At 48.9% G+C, this 20,887-nt stretch overlaps 1 protein-coding gene and 1 long non-coding RNA gene across 10 annotated transcripts in view; one reads left to right on the top strand and one right to left on the bottom strand.

Moving 5' to 3' along the window:
* LOC119953745 (protein shisa-6-like) overlaps positions 1-20,887 on the top strand; it is a 687,534-nt gene that overhangs the window by 421,544 nt on the left and 245,103 nt on the right. The gene's annotated exons all lie outside the window — the stretch shown is intronic.
* Positions 4,537-20,860, bottom strand: LOC119953748. Its single transcript, XR_005458089.1, has 2 exons — positions 20,562-20,860; positions 4,537-6,791 (listed from the first exon to the last, which is right to left on the bottom strand). It is a non-coding gene; the product is annotated as an uncharacterized LOC119953748 (long non-coding RNA).

Below are 20,887 nucleotides of genomic sequence, written 5' to 3' on the forward strand. Positions count from 1 at the left end.
ACCAGAAAAATGGTGTAAAACGGCCACCGATTCCCTGTTTTACTGGGGGCTAGCACGCCGGCAGCGTATAGCACCCGACTCTAGATCCCGATATGACCCAGAGAATTGCCGGGTCCCTGGCCACGAATGCGCACGGCAGTGGTGCTACATGGCGGCCGCCACTCACGGACCCAGCCCACAAAATAGTCCTTTCCTTTGGCCGGCTCGCGTGCCCTGGACCATCCCCCGCAGTGCCCTGAGCCCCTGATGAAGTCCCCCCTATGCCCGCGGATCGGCCCTCCCCCGACTGTGGCAGCGCTGGTTTGAGTCCGCAGCCGCCATGCCGAGTTCCCGAGGGATGAGACCGGTCGGAGGTGGAGCATCTTGGGGGCGGGCATCAGGTAATGTCCTGAGGCCGTCGATACATGGCGTGACATACTCTGTGAGTATGCCACTTTGGAGGGGGCGGAGCATCTCAAAAGCGGCACCATCCCTGATTTGATTCTCCGGCCACTCGCCGAACGTGATTTTGTATTGTTGGAAGTTCCACAAAAAAAGCCTCCGAACACCTGATTAACATTTCCAATAAGTGAGCTCTGAACACCTGGCAACCGTTTCCATGGAAATCCCTCTGACCACTTGGCCACTGTTTCTATAGAAACTCCTCTGACCATTTTTCCAATAATCCCAAGGATGCCTTTGGCGAGACCCTTGCCTCTCCATCCAAGGACTCAAAATTCAGGTAAAATGATGTCAAATAACCTCCTTTGTAGATTGAGTAATTATATACATTTGCAAAGTTTGGAGCAAAAACCAAAAAAAGATGGCAGAGGTAAACTTTCCCAACTTGGCCTGCAAATAGAATCCAGATTAAATATGGGAAATATAAAATAATGCAGGTAATTGTAATTCATATGAAACATAAGAATAAGGAGCAGGAGTAGGCCCTGTTGCCCCTTTAGCCTGCTCCACCATTCAATAAAATCATTACTGAGCCTCTCCATCAATTCTGCTTTCCTGCTCTATCCGCATATTCTGTCCAAATATCTATTGATCTCAGTCTTGAATATAAGCATTGACTTTAGTTTAGAGAATTCCTAAGATTCAGAACCCTATGAGTGAAGGAATCCCACCTCACTTATGCCCTAAATAGCTGACCCCTTGATCTAGACTGTCCAGCCAGGGCAAACAACTTCTAAAGCATCTACCCTGTACATCTCTAAGAATGGTGCACATTTTGATGATCACCTCTCATTCTTCGGAACTCCAGGGACAAAATTTTACTCCCAAAATTTGGGTACGTGCCTGATCCGAAAGTACATAAAATTATGCAATAAGACGTCAGGCAAGCATCTCAATATCATTGTGTACTTGCTTGATAATGTGGTCAATGGGCTCGAGTTGGAAGCATGCCCCCTGACAATTAAGAAGGCAATTTAAATGATTTGAATAACAATAAATCTGGATTTTACATTGACCGTGCAGTTTTTAGGTCGGCGCACCGGCAGATGGACAATCAGTTTTTGCCAATTTGTCATCCAATGGTTGGATAAAAGCAGGGTGAGTTGGTAGAAGTGAGTGAGAATTTGGTTTGGGCTCATATTAGAGTTTGGTGAACTTTTTCACTGCTTTCTTAAGAGATTTGTGCATATAGTTTTGACTTTTCATGACATTCCAGTCTTGTAAAATTTCTGAAATTTCTAAGCCTTTGATTCCCCCAGTGCACAGGTCAGCCCCATCTCCATATCAGCAGATGGGTATCGTTCATCTCGTGTGGATCACCTCCTCTAAGGAGGAAAACAGGAGACAAAGAGAGAGGTGGCCAGGTGGTCACAGACATTACCTCAGAAGAGAGGGGCAGGCACTGGGTGTTCAAAACCATCAGGGAGGGAAAGGAGGATGGCCCAGCAGAAGTTTCACATTATCCTGCTGCCAGGGTGAACAGGCAGTGATCTAACTCCATCGGCATGACCGAGCTGCGGTGTCGCAGAAATACTGACCTTGGCTCTTAAGGTCACTGTAACCCTTAACTTACATGGTTCCGGATCTTTCCAAGGGTCAGTGGGTGACCTTTGCGGAGTCAGCTGTGCATATTCATGGAATTTATAGAATCCCCACAGTGCAGAAGGATATTTTTTTCTCTTTCAAGGGGAAAACCATTGGATCAGGAGGACACTGAGACAGGTGCGCTTTCCTCAAAGGTGAAGTCCAGTGATCACTTAGTTGCAGAGCCTGGTCAGGCACACGGTAAGGATAAGGAGTCAGACACAAGGAAGCTTCAGGGAGGCAAGAACACCAGAGAGGCCTTGATTCAGCGTTCCTTCAGCTAGGCTGCCACGGCTTGCCTTCCATCTGAGCTCAAGGGCACCGCCTCCTTCCCAAACATTTCACACATAGCCATGTCATGAATCCGATGTTGCAACACTGCCTCTGTAATATCATTCATCCTTCACCAGGCACTGATGAGGCCAAAGCCTGTCGAACACAGGACACTCAGGGCTTGTGAGCAAAGTAATTATTTATCTTCCTGACATTTAAGAAGTGAAACAAAAAAATACAACCTTAACTGATAACTACACATGTAATGTTGAAAAAAAAATAGACAAGTATGCACACCCATTGCTGTGCTCGCTGAGCTTTGAACTTACGTTTGCGACTTTCAGGGATCTGGGCCAGATCTCGCCACGCATCCTGCTGGACATCCAGCATTCAGTCCAAAGATGTGTAGGTTAGGTGGATTGGACATTCTAAAAAATTGTGCCTTGGTGTTTAAAGGTGTGCAGGTCAGATGGGCCTAAGTAGGGTTCTCTTTCAGAGGGTCAGTGCAGACTCGATGGACCGAATTACATCCTTCCCCGCTGTAGGGATTCCATGGATCTATCGCCTGATGGACGAATCCAAAGGCTCATCTTCTTCCTTGGACTCAGCATGGTCCTGGTCTCCAGCAGCCCACCAAATGCTCAAGCAAGCATGATGTGCTTTCACCACTGCAGTAACGTCTAATGCCCTCCAACACGCCTGTATCTGCACTGGTGCTTGGTGTAGACAGCGGGTACATCTGTCATCCTTGTATGGTTCTGTGTTAATAGAGACTCAAGAGAGGTCCCTGTTGGCTCTGGAGGATGGTTCATCTGAGGCAGGAAAACAATCGCTAAGTACTGTTACTCATCACACACTCAGTGTCCATGCTGTGCGGCCGGGTGCGAGTGATATCAATGGCATCACAGTGGCTCCATGATTGTTGAATTACTGGACACTGTTTCTCGAAGTCCTTATGAGGAATGAGATGATGATACATTCTTTTCTCCCTCCACCAACTCCGCTTCTGCCAATTGGACTTTTAACTTCCTCAGAGACTCCAGCCTCTCCGTGACATGAGAACCTTCCGCCTCACTCACATCCAGCTCCAGGGCTCCCAGCTCATGGCTGGTGAGGACAGCCAGGTTCAACAACCCACCACTGGGAGCAGATTGGCTCTGCATTCTTGTAGCTATGTTTCTCCTGTAAGTGCAAAGCCTCATTCAGTACTGAACTGTCAAACTCCAAAACCATTCCATGCTGAGCCTCCACACGCCTTCACCCCTGTGAACTATGTGCATGTTCATAACACCTCTTCACACCTGACCCTGAGATAGATCCATGGCTTCTGATCTTCTCTTCCAGCCTTAACAAGCACAGGCAGAGGTGTCCTCTGAAATTCTGATTCCGACACTTATGAGTGCAACTAAGGACGGGCACCTTTCCACACTTCTCCACACTGGACCATGCCAACTCGGTGCTCACCCTTGCCAAGCACGGAAGATCACTGACCTTTTTATGGCACTGAATCCATGTACGGTAGGCAGGCCCACTGACCTCGGCCCAGGCCTTCTTGATGTGGTGGGATGGCCTCCTCTAGCCATCCTGCAACATTAGGATGTCCATCCTGGCATTCACCCCCTCTGCAAGAGCACGGAGGCAGTCCGGGGGGGCTTGATGCCCACGGGGCATGCCCTCGCACCTGTAGTGTCGACCGGATGCTGCTCCCTTGGCTTCCTCGCATGTCTTTAGCCTTCTCGGGCAGCCACTGCCGGCTCCTATTCAGATATGTTTCACGCTGGCCAGCAGTTAACTGGCCAGCCAGCGTAATATCGCCATCCTTCCAGGATCTCGAGCTGTCCGAGACGTTCGACTGCAAAATGCGGGAATTCCTTACTAAGCCCACCATGCATGCATGATATGTGTAAAATTACCGCCTAGGTATTATAAGTCTATTCTATCCAATCTCTCTTCACAGGAGATTTCACTCATCCCAGAATCATCCTTTATATGATAATATATTCAGTACTTTGGTTTGAGTTTCTAATGTGGTTCAAGAAAGGTGCTCATGGACAAATAAAGAGGGCAATAACTGCCGGCTCAGCAGACAGTTCCCTCATCCCGTGAAAGAATACACCTGAAAAACATGTTTAGTGGACTGAGCTGACAGGTCTGTACTTTCTCATAAAAACTTATGCAGCTCTAAGACTAACAGTTTAATTGTGTGCCCAATTATGTTCATACATTTTAGAGACGAGAACGAATGCAGTTAAGTTTTATTGAATAAAATGACAAGGGAGACCAGTTTCAAGTATTATTCAGTTGCTGAGTTGCAATCAGAATGCAATTAGGGGCCTATCTGTTCAGTCAATTGTACACACTTACACCATTTGAGTACCGCCGTGTGCCCCCGTGTGCTCAAGGTGATCAATCTACAGAAAATCATAATGCATTAAAAGTACCCTTCCTCTCACCTTCTGCTGAACTCTGTTCCCCTAGCCTTTGCAATATTATTTTTATGTTTTATTCTAATTCTATAAAATATTCAGAGCGCATAGTAAGATGAGGAGGAATTTAATTACCAAGGTTAGAGTTCCAGGTTAAGTATTGGCACATAATTCATCTTCAGAAATACAAGAAGCTGAACAGCAGACAGGATGAGAAGTGCAGTTCCATCATCAGTTGCCTCTTTAGAAAATCATAGGATGGTTATAGCACAGGAGGTGGCCATTTGGCCCATTGTGTCCCTGCTCGCTCTCTGCCAGCGCAGCTCAGCTCGCCCCACTCCCCCTCACCCCCCCTTCTTAATTTAGGGAATTATCCAGTACCCTTTGGAAAACGATCCAGCCTTTCCCCCACTCTCAAGCAGTACATTCCAGACACTAACCACTCGCTGCATAAACAAGTTTTCCTTTGTGACACTAGTGCTTCTTTTGCTATTCACCTTGCATCAGTGTCTTCTCAGCCCTTCTGCTCGTGGGAACAGTTTCTCCCTATCTACTCTGCCCAGAACCTGAATGATTTTGAACGCCTTCGTCAAATCTCCTCTCAACCTACTCTTCGTGAAGGAAAACAGTCCCAACTTCTTCAACCTATCCACTGCATAATGCTAACTGGCCTCCCTGGCTTCTGATCATTTAGCCAATTATGCCTTTGTTCCTCTGTGATTATGTTATTTGTATATTTAACTTTGTATATGTTAATGCATAATCAACTTCCTTGATTATACATTATCATATACATATATACTGTCCATTGCTGTGTCGTGGTAGATTTCTATCTGTTGCTGGACATCTCGCATCCTATTACGTTTTGTGCACCATGTTTTACTGCTGTTGCTAGGCAAATTCATTACCAACAGCAGTTTCTTTAAGGAATGGCTGTTTTTTATTGCGTTTCCACACTTGCCTTTGTCACGATAAGGTCCATAGGTTCCGCACAATATATACTGGGTGAATTGGCATGTAAGTGTAATGAATTGGTACAGAGGGTATGAGGGGCAATTGGGGGCTGGCATGGAATGTATGAGGGTCCATTGGGGATGTGGGGGGCATAGATTGGTGTGGATGGACATGGGGAGTGGATGGAGGGGCGCGGTGAGAGGGGTAAGGTTAGATGCCTAATATTGAGCAAAACAATTGGACGAAGTCAAAGAGGACCAAGATGGGTCATTTAACTGTCCCACTTTGGCACTTGGCTGCCCCTGTGACTGTTTTGGATCTACCTGTGAGAGCCCAGCAGTTCCAGCTCCAGCACACATCTCACCCTAGGAATATATATCACACTTCAGGCATTCCCAGCTCGGAAATATCCTGGATCCTACTACCAGTCTGATGATAAAAATTCAGCCCAATATTACTGTATTAATAATTCCAAATAATGTTTTGGAGACATGAGTTCAACTCCCATCACGGCAACAAGTGGAATTATAATTTGATTAAAAATTCTGGCGTATAAAGCCCGTATTGGTAACGGTGACCATGAAACTGCCAGGTTGTTATATAAACCCATTTGCCATTTTGGGAAGGAAATCTGACATCTTTACGCAGTCTAGCCTACATTTGACTCCAGATCCACACAATGTGCTTTGCTTAACTTCCCTATGAAATGTCACGAACTGCAGCGGTACAGGAGGGCAGTTCAGCATCGCCAGTTAGGAATGGGCAACAAATGGTGGCCTCCAGTGACGCTCACATCCCATAAACGAATGAAACATAAAACATGGGGTTAATTTTAGTCCAGTAGATAGTCCAGCTGCCACATCTGGAAGTTGGCAATAATCCTGAGGGGGCACCCAGCAGTCACGTGACTGTGGGGCCCGTCCAATTGCATGGCAGGGATGGACTCTTTTGCTGCTCTCATTGGTATCAATGCTTCTGGTCCCAGGCTCTGTCGACACTGCTCTGTTCATACATCCAACGTTGTAACCTCTATTTAAAATGTTGGAGGCTGTTACACTGTTTGTAGAATGATCAGCATTAATCTTCTTTCATACCAGGTTGCCGTAAGATTGCCTGTAATAGAAAAACAGATAAGTGGTCTATTTTATCATGTTGTCCTGCTGTTGGTTCATTTTTGTGGTATATCTTTTTCACAACCCAGGTTAATGTGTTTTTCTTTAATTTATTCATTGGATGTGGGCATCACTGGATAGGCCAGCGATTACTGTCCATCCCTAATTGTCCTTGAGAAGGTGGTGGTGAGCTGCTTTCTTAAACCTCTGCAGTCCATGAGGTGTAGATACATCATTGTACTATTAGGGAGGGAGTTCCAGTTTTTGACCCAGAGACAGTGAAGGAACGCCGATTATATTTCCGAGTCAGGGTGGTGAGTGACTGGGATGGGAACATCCAGGTGGCGGTATTCCCATGTACCTGCTGCCCTTGTCCTTCCAGATGGTAGCGGTCGTTCGTTTGTAAGGCGCTGTCTCAGGAGACCTGGTAAATCCCTGCAGTGCATCTTGTAGATGGTACACACTGCTGCTACTGTCATTGGTGGTAGAGGCAGTGAATTTTTATGGAAAGAGTGCCAATCAAATGGGGGGCTTTTTCTTGGATGGCGTCAAGTAGCTTGAGTGTTGTTGGAGTTGCACTCATCCAGTGGAGGGGAGAGTATTCCATCACATTCCTGACTTGTGTATTGTTGGTGGTGGGCAGGCTTTGGGGAGTCAGGAACTGAGTTGCTATCAGCGGGATTAAAAGCCTCTGCCCTGCTCTTGTAGCCACAGTATTATATGGTTAGTTCAGCTCAGTTTCTGGTAAATGGTAACCCCCCCCCCCACCCAGGATGTTGTTAGTGGGGCATTCAACAATACTAATGCCATTCAATGTCAAAGGGCCATGACCATATTCTCCCTTGTTGGAGATATTTTATAACCCGCACGAGAACTACGAGGATGAAGCAATTAATCATGGAATACAAGCTCCCCCTCTGAGGGGCGGACACCCATCTGCTGGATATTAGGCTTGGGACATAAAAGCTGGCCCAGGTTGGAGCCGGGTTCTTGTGCGCAGTCCCGGCTGGGACTTGAATTCTGCTTGTAGGTACTTTAATTTGACAGCAAACCACTCTGTTGAACTTTCTTACCAGGTTCCTCTGTGGCCACTAAAAGAGAGTCATTGCAGTTGTCAGGCACAAAAGCTACTTCTGACTTCTGTCAAAAAAATCATATTGTACCTGAAAAAAGATGTCACTGATTTCAGACACTAATTTTGATGTTCAATTCTGTATCCCTCAGACTGTTCCCCCAGCCCCTCCCTCTCTGATCTCAGTACCCCAGCCCCTCCCCCTCTGATCTCAGTACCTCAGCCCCTCCCTCTCTGACCTCAGTACCTCAGCTCCTCCCTCTCGGATCTCAGTACCTCAGCTTCTCGCTCTCTGATCTCAGTACCTCAGCCCCTCCCTCTCTGATCTCAGTACCTCAGCCCCTCCCTCTCTGATCTCAGTACCTCAGTCTGTTCCCTCAGCCCCTCCCTCTCTGATCTCAGTACCTCAGCCCCTCCCTCTCTGTTCTCAGCCCCTCCCTCTCTGATCTCAGTACCTCAGCCCCTCCCTCTCTGATCTCAGTACCTCAGCCCCTCCCCTATGATCTCAGTGCCTCAGCCCCTCCCTCTCTGATTTCAGTACCTCAGCCCCTCCCCTATGATCTCAGTACCTTAGCCCCTCCCTCTCTGATCTCAGTACCTCAGACTGTTCCCCCAGCCCCTCCCTCTCTGATCTCAGTACCTCAGCCCCTCCCTCTCTGATTTCAGTACCTCAGACTGTTCCCCCAGCCTCTCCCTCTCTGATCACAGTACCTCAGCCCCTCCCTCTCTGATCTCAGTACCTCAGCCCCTCCCTCTCTGATCTCAGTACCCCAGCCCCTCCCTCTCTGATCTCAGTACCTCAGCCCCTCCCTTTCTGATTTCAGTACATCAGTCTGTTCACTCAGCCCCTCCCTCTCTGATCTCAGTGCCTCAGCCCCTCCCTCTCTGATCTCAGTACCTCAGACTTGATGTGCCATCAATGAACACAAGACGAGTCGTGAACGTAACTGAGGCTTTAATAAACTAAACAGAAAGCTTCCTGGCCTCTGATCCCGAACTGGGGCAGAGGCGGAGACCAGCCACCTTTATACTGAGCCCGAGGGGAGGTGGAGCCATCGGGCAGTGGTTTACCACATTACATATAATACAGTGGCAGTTTACCACAATACACATATTATATACCACAGTGGTTTACCACATTCAGCCCCTGTTTAAAAAAAAGAGTCCAGCGGGGGTGAAGTGGACTTAAAGATCAAGCCTGTCGAGGGCCTTGACCTTCCTCCGTGACTGCCTCAGTCCCAGATGTGGTGTGGGCACCGGTGCCGAGACCTGCGTGTCCCGGAGCGTGTTGTCCTCTTCTTCACCCAGTAGTTGAGTTGGTGGAGGGGGGGGGCGGGGGCAATGTGTGGGCAGGGGTGGTGGTGATGGTCGCCGGTGGGCTTGCGGGTGCCAGACCTTAAAGTAGCTGGGTAGTGGTGGAGGGAGACGGTGTAGGGTCGGGGGTGGTGGTGATGGTCGCTGAGGAACCTGCAGGTGCCAAATCCCGGAGGGAGACTGTGTCCTGCCGCCCATCATGATGTGTCACGTAGGCATATTGTGGATTGGCATGGAGGAGCAGGACCTTCTCAACGAGGGGATCTGATTTATGACTCCTCGCATGCTTCCGGAGGAGGACGGGCCCTGGGACTGTCAGCCAGGATGGGTGCGAGACCCCAGAGGTGGACTTCCTGGGGAAGGCAAACATACGTTCGTGAGGGGTCTCGGTGGCAGTACACAGAAGCGACCGGATAGAGTGGAGCGCATCGGGGAGGACCTCCTGACAGCGGGAGACTGGGAGACTTCTGGACCGTAGGGCCAGGAGGACAGCCTTCCAGACCGTCGCGTTCTCCCTCTTCACCTGTCCGTTGCCCCGGGGGTTGTAGCTGGTCATCCTGCTGGAGACGATGCCCTTGCTAAGCAGGAACTGATGCAACTCGTCGCTCATGAAGGAGGAACCCTGATCACTATGGCTGTTGGTGGGGAACCTGAACAAGGTGAAGAAACTGTGCAGGGCCTTAATGACAGTGGCAGAGGTCATGTCAGCGTCATGGGATGGCAAAGGGGAATCTTGAGCATTCGTCAACAATGTTGAGGAAGTACACGTTATGGTCAGTGGAGGGGAGGGGCCCTTTGAGGTGCTGAGGTGCTCAAAGGGGCGAGAGGCCTTTACCAGGTGCGCTCTGTCTGGCCGATAGAAGTGCGGTTTGCACTCCGCGCAGGCCTGGCAGTCCCTGGTCACGGTCCTGACCTCCTCCATGGAGTAAGGCAGGTTGCGAGCCTTGACAAAATTTTTTAAAATGGGTGACCCCCGGGTGACAGAAGTCAATGTGGAGGGCCCGAAGTCGGTCTACTTGTGCGCTGGCACATATACCGTTGGATAGGGCATCTGGGGGCTCATTGAGCTTCCCGGTCGGTACAAGATATCGTAGTTGTAGGTGGAGAGCTGTGTATTGTTAAACATGAAGGCAACCGACCGTTGGTCAGTGAGGACAGTGAATCGCCTGCCGGCCAGGTAATGCCTCCAATGTCGCACAGCTTCTACAATGGCTTGGGCTTCCTTTTCGACGGAGGAGTGTCGAATTTCGGAGGAATGAAGGATACGGGAGAAGAAAGCTACGGGCCTGCCCGCCTGGTTGAGGGTAGCATCCAGAGCAAAGTCCGATGCATCGCTTTCCACCTGGAACGGAATGGACTTGTCCACAGCGTGCATCGCGGCTTTGGCAATATCTGCCTTGATGCAGTTGAAGGTCAGGCGGGCCTCAGCCGTCAGGGGAAAAATGGTGGATTTAATAAGTGGACGGGCCTTGCCCGCATAATTGAGGACCCACTGGGGCATAGTAAGAGAAGAACCCTGGGCATCTCTTCAGGGCCTTGGGGCAGTGGGGGAGGGGGAGTTCCAGGAGGGGGCGCATGTCATCGGGGTCGGGCTCTAGGAGTCTGTTTTCCACAACGTAGCCAAGGATGGCAAGGCGGGTTGTGCGGAAAACACATTTTTCCTTATTGTAGGTGAGGTTCAGGAGTTTAGCGGTGTGGAGGAAGTGCCGGAGGTTTTCGTCATGGTCCTGCTGGCCATGGCCACAGATGGTGACATTATCTAGGTACAGGAACGTGGCCCGCAGCCCGTACTGGTCAACCATTCGGTCCATTTCTCGTTGGAAGACCGAGACCCCATTGGTGACACCGAAGGGAACCCCGAGGAAGTGGTAGAGGCGGCCATCTGCCTTGAAGGCAGTGTATTGGCGGTCCTCCAGGCGGATAGGGAACTGGTGGCACAGGGACATCAAGTCAACTGTGGAGATGACTCGAGACTATGCAATCTGGTTGACCATGTTAGATATGCAGGGGATGGGGCATGCATCGATCTGCGTGCACCGGTTGATGGTCTGACTGTAGTCGATGACCATCCGGTGCTTCTCCCCAGTCTTGACGACCACCATTTGGGCTCTCCAGGGGCTGGTACTCGCCTCAATGATCCCCTATTGTAGGAGTCTCTGGACCTCCGACCTGATAAAGGCCCTGCCCCGGGCACTGTATCGTCTGCTCCTAGTGGCGACGGGCTTACAGTCCGGGGTGAGGTCAGCGAAGAGCGGGGGTGGGGCGACCTTAAGGGTCGTGAGGCGACAGACGGTGAGGGGGGGCAGGGGTCCACCGAACTTTAAAGTAAGGCTTTGGAGGTGGCACTGGCAGTCAAGCCCCAGTAACAGGGCAGCGCAGAGATGGGGAAGGACGTAGAGCTTAAAGTTAGTGTACTCTTCACCTTGTACAGTAAGGGCCGCGACACAGTACCCCCGGATTTCTACTGAATGTGATCTGGAAGCCAGGGATTTTGGCAGGCAAAATCGAAGATGGCGGTGAAGATGGCGGCGCCCACGGGTCACACATGGCGGGTGGCGCGGCAGCTGGGGGAGGCCCCGACAGGCAGCAGGCAGCGCTGCTGGGCCTCGGAGTTTTAGGGTTTCGCAAAGTGGCCCTTCCTCCCACACCCGTTGAAAGTCGCGTTCCGTGCCGGGCAGCGTTGGCTGGGATGCTTACCCTGGCCGCAAAAGTAGCACTTCAGGCTTCTGGCATTGGTGGGCTGCTGCGCGGCACAGCTTTGCGACGCACTCGAGTCGGGTGATGGTGGCGCACGCATGTTGCACGAGGGTGCCGCGTGGTCAGAGGTGTAGGCCTCAATGTTCTGGACGGCCACCTCCAGCGAGTTTGAGAGCTGCACTGTCTCTGGAAGCCGAGTGTACCCCTAGCAATTGCAGGTGGATGTAGTTCGATTTCATGCCTGCGACGTAGGCGTCCCTGATCAACAGCTCCATGTGTTGGGTGGCCGATACCACCTGGCAAGCACAGTTCCGGCCGAGTACACGTAATGCACGCAGAAATTCGGCTCGTGATTCCCAGAGCGTTGTCGCCTCATGGCAAGAGGGTACTTAGCAAACACCTCATTTACAGACTTTAGATATTGTCCCTTCAGCAGCATTATCGCCTCTGTATACGAGGGGTCATCCTTGATGAGAAGGAAAACTTGCGGGCTCTCCCGTGCGTTGGGGATCTGCTGTTTTTGGAGGTCAGTGAAGTCTTTGGTGGAGGATACGAGGTACGCTTCGAAGCAGCTTAGCCAGTGCTCGAATGTTGCAGTGGTGTCGGCTGCCTGTGGGTCCAGCTCCAGGCGATCAGGCTTTAGCGATGAATTCATCTTAGAAATTTAGTTTATTAAATTAGTGTGCCATCAATGAACGCAAGACGAGTAGTGAACGTAACTGAGGCTTTAATAAACTAAACAGACAACCTCCTGGCCTCTGATCCCAAACTGGGGCAGAGGCGGAGATCAGCCACCTTTATACCAAGCCCGAGGGGAGGTGGAGCCATCAGGTAGTGGTTTACCACATTACATATAATATAGTGGCAGTTTACCACAATAAGCATATATACTGCAGTGATTTACCACAAGACTGTTCCCCCAGCCCCTCCCTCTCTGATCTCAGTACCTCACACTGTTCCCCCAGCCCCTCTCCCTCTGATCTCAGTACCTCAGCCCCTCCCTCTCTGATCTCAGTACCTCAGTTTGTTCCCTCAGCCCCTCCATCTCTGATCTCAGTTCCTCAGCCCCTCCCTCACTGATCTCAGTACCTCAAACTGTTCCCTCAGCCCCTCCCTCTCTGATATCAGTGCCTCAGCCCCTCCCTCACTGATCTCAGTACCTCAGACTGTTCCCTCGGCCCTTCCCTCTCTGATTTCGGTCCATCAGCCCCTCCCTCTCTGATCTCAGTGCCTCAGCCCCTCCCTCTCTGATCTCAGTACCTCAGACTGTTCCTTCAGCCCCTTCCTCTCTGATCTCAGTAACTTAGCCCCCCACTCTCTAATCTCAGTACCTCAAACTGTTCCCTTAGCCCCTCTCTCTCTGATCTCAGTACCTCAGACTGTTCCCTGAGCTACTCCCTCTTTGATCTCAGTACCTCAGACTGTTCCCTCAGCCCCTCCCTCTCTGATGTATGTACTTCAGACTGTTCCCTCAACCCCTCCCTCTCTAATCTCAGTACCTCAGTGTTCCCTCAGCCCCTCTCTGATCTCAGTACTTCAGACTGTTCCCTCAGCCCCTCTCTCTCTGATCTCAGTACCTCAGACTGTTCCCTCAGTCACTCCCTCGTTGATTTGAGTTTGTCAGGCTGTTCCCTCAGCCCCTCCCTCGCTGATTTGAGTTCCTTAGGCTTTTCCCTCAGCCCCTTGCTCTCTGATGTATGTTCCTCAGATTGCTCCATCAACTCTCTCCCTCTCCGACATGTCTTCCAACAGGCTCTATCCTCCAATCTGCGCCATTTGGACTGCAACTTCACGAACACCTTTCTTTCTTCCTGTGGAAAACAGCAGCAAAATAGCTGCCCTTCCACCTACCTTCTTCAACGAGGCAAGCTTTCACTTGTCAGAAATCCGATGACCTGTTATTTCTGCTCGACACTCACTTAGTCCCAAAGGTACATGTGATACCATTCAGGAGCATGCAAATGAAAGTTGACAGCCTTCCTAGCTGTCACAATATCCACTCATGTACATAATGAGATGCAGACAGGCAGTGATTGACACATAGGATGACCAGTAAGCATACAACACAGTACAGCCAATTACCAGAGAGGACACTACCACTGTAAAGCCAGAGGGCACTAGGTTTCCCGTTCTCTCGGGACCCAGCCACTGAGACAGTCAGAGTCCACAAGCTAGCCAGTGCAAACACCATGCGGTAGTTAGTAAGTCTGGTCAGGCTACTGCAAGGTCACCAGTCAGTTCAGTATAGTGTCGACCCACAGCTGAATATGTTTATCAGCTCTATAGTTGAATAAAACAGTGTTGGATCTTCTCCAGTGATAGACGTCTGTTTCTAACTTCCCTGCATCCAGTGCAGTCCACATCGAACCAACCTGCCTAACACATCACTAGCTATCTTTTATTTTATTCTATCATATGATGTGGACATCACTAGCAAAAGGCCAGTGGTTATATCACCCATCCCTTGTTGCCCTTGAGAAGAAGAGTGGTGAGTCGCCGGCTTGAACCGTTGTAGTCTATGTGATGTAGGTACAGCCACAGTGCTATTAGGTGGTGTGTTCCAGAGTTTTTACTCAGCGACACTGAAGAAACGGCGACATCGAACCAAGTTTCAGAATGGTGCTATTGTTTCCTTACATCTGCTGTTTTTCCACGTGCTTTGGTGCATGTTTGCTGCCTTCCCACCATAGCCACTTTCCACCATCGGGATGCCCACTCGCCCGCTCCCATCCAATCCTATAGCCCTTTGCATCATAAAACCTGCTTGGGCGGGTTGAACTAAATTCCAACCATGTTGTGGTTACCATCGTAACCTGGCCTTAATGAGGTATTTGTACAGTTGAAAGTTAGCCTTGTCTTCAGCTCATTGCGATCTTCTTCCAGCTCAGATATAACAGAGCTTGCTGACTGTGGTTGGGTATGACGACTGATCTAAGGTACAAGAACCAGAGCGGATATGAACAGAAGAGAAAATGCTGGAAAATCTCAGCAGGTCTGACAGCATCTGTAGCGAGAGAAAAGAGTTCACGTTTCGAGTCCAGATGAACTGTTATCAAAGTTAAAAGACATGGAAAGTGAGAGATATTTATACTGTGAGGTGAGGGAATGAAAGATGAGTCACAGCAACAGAAACCAAGGGAAAAGAGTGCTAATATCCACGGAAACCAAGGGAAAAGAGTGTTCATGGCAGTCCGCAGAGAGAATAAAAAGTGGTGAATGGCCAAACAGCAGATAAACTAAAATCAGAGGGTACGCTGTGACAGATCTGGGGGGGGGGGGGGGGGGGGGGGGGGGGGAGAGAAGTAAAGGGGAGAAAAGGTAAGGAGAGGGCAGATAAAATGGAGGGGGGATAATATATATATAAATAAAGACAAGAAAGAATGTGGGCATTCAGGACTCTGACCTTCCCATTGCTTGCCATTTTAACACAAGACCCTGCTTCCATACCCACATATCTGTCCTTGGCCTTCTGCAATGTTCCAGTGAAGCTCAACACAAACTGCAGGAACAGCATCTCATCTTCCAGTCTCAACATCAATTTCAACAACTTCAGATGATTAGCTCTACCCCATCTCGACCCCTTTGTTTTCATTCCATTTCATTTTAACTGTCTTTGACATTTTATTTCTTTCTTGTCTTTCTTTCTATATATATATTTCTCATCCCCACCCCTTATAATGGTGTCTCTTATAAAACCCAGTTGGGAACCCAACCGGTTCCGGGCCTACCCTGCCTGCATTGCCCTATGCAATCCATCACCTCCCTCAGCCCAATCAGGGTCCACAATCCCTGCACGTTCGCCTTCTCAACCTTCTGAAATTCCAACCCATCCAAAAACCGTCTCATCCCTTCATCCCCCACCAGAGGCTCCGAGTTATACAACCTCTATAGAAAGTCTCAAAAACTCCATTCACCCCCTCCAGCTCTGATACCACTGTGCTCTTCTCATCCCTCACCCTGCCAGTCTTTCTCGCCCCCGTCTTCTTCCTCAACTGATGCACAAGCATTCTACTCACTTTCTCCCTATACTCATAAAACACCCCTCTGGTACCATGCGGTTGTCCCATTGCCTTGGACACGAGCCCAAACTCCATTTGGAGCCTTTTCTCCTTCAGTAACACCTCCTCAGGTGCCACCAAATATCTCCGTCCCACTCTCAGAATGTGCTCCACCAACCTCAGCCTCTCAGCCCGCTCTGCTCTCTCCCTCTGCGCCCAAATCAATAGAAAGTCTCGCCTTACCACTGCCTTCAGAGCCTCCCACAGTGTATGCCCGTATTATTCAGCTCCACATAATTTCAGATGGCCACCTCTCACAGACCACTTTGTCTGCCAGTAACCCCATATCCAACCCCTATTGTGGCTGCTCAGCGTCCCACTGCACCAACCACAAATCCATCCAGTGTGGTGCGTGATCAGAGACCACAATCACCGAATACTCCGATCCAACCACCCCTGCCAACAACGCTTTGTCTAAAACAAAGAAATTGATCTGGGAGCACACCTGGTGCACGTGCAAAATATACGAAAACTCCTTCACCCTCGGCCTCTCGAAACACCATGAATCTGCCCTCCCCCCATGCGCTTAGTCCAATTTAAGAGCTAGAACAGTATTAAAATTTCTCCCTGTAATCAGCTGGTGCATGTCCAGGTCTAGAATCTTCCCTTGAACCCGCTCAGGAAATCCACACCAATTCAATTTGGAGCATAAATATTCACTAGCACCAGACTTCACCTCCAGCTTCACGCTAACCATCACAAATCTAACCCCAGCATCGGTTACAATACTGCCGACCTCAAAGGCCACTCTCTTGTTGACCAACACCATCACGCCCCTTGTCTTCATATCGAGTCCTGAGTGAAACACCTATCCCACTTAGTCCTTCCTCAGCCTTGTACGGTCCCCCAGCATCAGCTGCATCTCCTGAAGAAACACAACATCCGCCTTCAAACTCCTTAAATGTGCAAAATCGCGTGAGCTTTTAACCGGGCCATTTAAACCCCGTACGGTCCACGTAACCAACCGTGTCGGGGGGCTGCCTGCAAACCCCCCCCACCACTTGCTGATCAGCTATAACCCCTCCTTAGGCAGCTCCCCCAGGTCCACGCCTCGCTCACCCTCGGGTACTCCCAAGGTGTCCGCCACCATCAGTTTGAACCAACTGCACCACATCAACACCACCCACGCCCCTTCCCTCCCCTCACTCCCCTCCATAAACAAAGACAAAGAAAATCCAACCACCCCTCCTCCTCCCCCACACCCTCCACAGGCAAACCCTCCATTTCACTCCTGTTAACTGTCCAACCAGCTAGCATGGTGGCCCCCACTCGATGCCTCTGTCAACCCCCATCCCCACAAACGCTCTTCACCCGCAAATCTCCAATACCAGTAAAAAACGTGAAAACACATTCACCCACTCCGCACCCACATTCATTAAATACAACAACCTACCCATCATGTAAACCCACATTCCCCACTTTAACATCTCCAAAGTTTAGTGTCCTCACACCTCCGAGTCCATGATCTCTGATAAATTCATTCGCCTCCTCCTGTATATCAAAATTAAATTCTTGATTGTGGTGTGTGACCCACAGATGAGCAGGATTTAACACCCCAAACTTAATCCCTTCCTTGTAGAGGGCAGCCTTGATCCGATTACAACCGGCCTGCTGCTTGGTCAACTCTGCACCCAGGTCCTGGTAGATCCTCAGCATGATTCCTTCCCAGGCGCACTTTTTAATTTGATGCACTATCAATTACCACAAAGACGAGAGCAGTGGAATAATCAAGGCTTTATTGAACGAGATGTTGTGCTTCCTGTACCTATCAGAATGGCTGCAGCACCGGCCGCACACACATTTATACGCCGCCTACTGGGCGGAGCCAGCAGGCAGGGATTTATCTATGTACCTCTACTATACGGGCAGTGCCATAATACATGTAATATACGACTAGTGGTGACTACCACAGCTTTGTCCACTTAAATATCTTCTCCTTGTCAAGAAAGTGATGCAGCCGCACCGCCATCACCCTCAATTGCTCCCCCACCTTTGGCCTCTTCCTCAGCGCCCTGTGAACTTGATCCACCTCAGGGGACGGCCAAAGTCCCCCTCCCCCACCAAATTCTCCAACATACTCGCCACTTACTTTGCGGTCTGCATTCCCTCGATCCCCTCAGCTAGCGCCACAATCCAGAGATTCTGCCTCTTGGAACAGTTCTCGAGGTCCTCCACCTTCTCCCTCAACCTCTTATGGCTATCTGTCACAAGCACCACCTCTGCCTCCAATGAGGTCAGCCGGTCCTCATGCTCTCCCACTATCTCCTACACCTTCTGGAGTGCCAGACCCTGCACCTGAATCCTCTGCTCCACTCTCTCAATAGTCACCCTAAGCAGCCCACCACCTTTGCCAGGTCCTCTAAGACCTCCTGCCTCTGCTGGTGGAACTTCACATTCAAAAAGAACACAAGTTGCTCAGTAGAACAATGCACAGGCAATGACGCCCCAGCACCCTCCACCATATTTTCCTGTGTCTCACCTCGAATAAGCTCCCATCCAAGCTGCAGCTTCTTACTTGTTATACTCCTCCTTTGGTAAGCCATAAACTGGCCCCACCGTTAGAGTACTTCACTTCCTCAGTGCCCATGCATCTCACACCAGCAAACACCCCCTAAATCTGGTGGGAAGGGACCATGAAGTTCCACCTCGAGTGGGAGACACCTACTCAACCAGTCACTTCACGGTCGCCACCGGTAGTCCCACTGAATTTGCCTTAACTAGTGGTAGAATTCAGATAATCCCTGCAAAGAAAGTTCATGAAAACAATTTAAATCTGAACATTATTGAGTATTCAGCAAGGGTAATCTCTTTGGATAATATAGAGCATCAGGAGCCTGTGTGTTAACTGCTAAAGTGTCATGACTCAGCATCCTGTCCCTCAGGAACAGTGTGCCAACATGTGAGGCACCATTTGCCTTTCACAAGGATATTTGGTTTTGAAGTGGGTAATCGCAGAAGCAGGCATGTAGGTGTTTGAGCCTCAGACATGTGCCATGGGAGTGTCCCTTTAAGAAATGTTTTTGTCTTATCACATGACTTCAGTGATGTCATTGTGTGAGTGAAGCTGGGCTGTGGATCTGGGTTTTACTTTCGCTTTGAGTTTGGACTGGTTTTGAACTGCACAGGTTGAATAAAGTGTTTCTCTGTCTTCATTTTAAAAGCTGTTTCCAGACTATTTGATAACTTCAAAGAGGTAATTGCTTTCTGGAAGCAATTCAAACCTGCTGTTTGGAAAGTTTCACTAACAAGTCTTATACCAGTAAGAATAAGAATGCTGTGTGCTGGGCCACACCTTTGAAAAGGGATTTCTGGTTTTACTTGGATTTTGTTATTGAATTGGAACAGTTAAGGGTTCATTGAGGGTTATACATAGATTACTGTAGGAGCAGCATGGTGGCGCAGTGGTTAGCACTGCTGCCTCACGGCACCGAGGTCCTAGTTTCGATCCCGGCTCTGGGTCACTGTCTGTGTGGGGTTTGCCCATTCTCCCCATGTTTGCGTGGGTTTCACCCCCACAACCCAAAGATGTGCAGGGTAGGTGTATTAGCCATGCTTATTGCCCCTTAATTGGAAAAAATGAATTGGGAACTCTAAGTTTATTTTTAAAAATACATAGATTACTGTCGCTGTGTGGGTTCTTTATGGTTGTAGTTGATAAAAATTCTTACTGTGTGTGTTTATACAAATGTTAACTAAATTCTGAGAATAAAGCTTGTTTTTTTGATTAAAAGTGCCTGGGAACTCTGCTGAATTAACACCTGAAAGGCAGGCTCTTGTGCTCATCGTAACCAACATTAATAAACTGTTGTAGGTCAGGTGAACTCCATGATATACTTTGGCGTTTTCTAAACACTGGCCCATAACACATATTACAGGCTACTTACTAGTCATGAGGTACCAGATATTAATTAAAGTCAAGAAACCAAAAACCTTGAGAACTAAGTTTGAAAAATAATCAGTAGGTTTCTTTCAATTCATTTATTATTGTATGTCTTTGTTAGCTGTAAGATGACGGCTAAATTGTTTCCACTTTCCAGATAATTATTGAAATGACAACCTAATTCAGTCATAATTTTAATATTAATTCGACTAAGTAAAAAAAAAGACTCATGTGGCAGGAAGCATTGGCGACACTTAATCGACTACTTGCATTTCTCGAGTCACTCCTTTCGTCTAAATACGCCATAGCTGGCGGTATAAATAAAACAAAGTCTTACACACACAGTCCCAGGGGACTGACATTTTCAGCAACTTCAGGCACAAATATAACCACAGCAGCCATGCCAGAGGATCTAAGCACAGCAAGCAAATCAGTCAGTGCCTTATCGGCAAGATTTATTTTGTCATCGATACGGCTTGTACGTAAATGAGATAAATTCACCATTTATGATTCAATACAATACATTACTTGAAAGCCGCAGCAAATTTTATTTTGGGCAACTTGGAGCGGTTTCAGAACATTCGAACAGAACGCAGCAAAACTTTTTTTTTGACTGACGCAAGCAGAAGCGACTTCAAATAAATTCTTGGCACTTGAAATGATGAAGACCTTTGAGCCAATTTTACAAAAGAGCACTCGCAGCAGGGAGCCTCATCTGCCTGGAGCATGCAATCATTAAACCTTACTCACGTGGGAATGCAGTGCGAAACTAGTCGACCACATTTCTGCACATTTGCTCCTAAATTTAACCCAAGGAACTCGGTGAAGAGATATTAATCCTGTGTGACTGGATGACTTTCTTCACAATGATTGTCTTTTGTTTCTTTTCTTCTTTGAGGACGTCAGTATTCTCAAAATGGTGCATACATCCACTGTCAGTGTGCACGGGAACGATGGGCTAGATTCTCCCAAAATGGGGCTGTGTCCCCACGCCAGCGTAAAAACCCTGGCGTTGCACTCCTAAGTTTCCTCACAATAATACAAGCTGATTCACTTACCTTCAGGGGGCTAGCAGG

Source organism: Scyliorhinus canicula, chromosome 18 (genome assembly GCF_902713615.1).
Source record: "Scyliorhinus canicula chromosome 18, sScyCan1.1, whole genome shotgun sequence".
Classification (NCBI taxonomy): domain Eukaryota; kingdom Metazoa; phylum Chordata; class Chondrichthyes; order Carcharhiniformes; family Scyliorhinidae; genus Scyliorhinus; species Scyliorhinus canicula.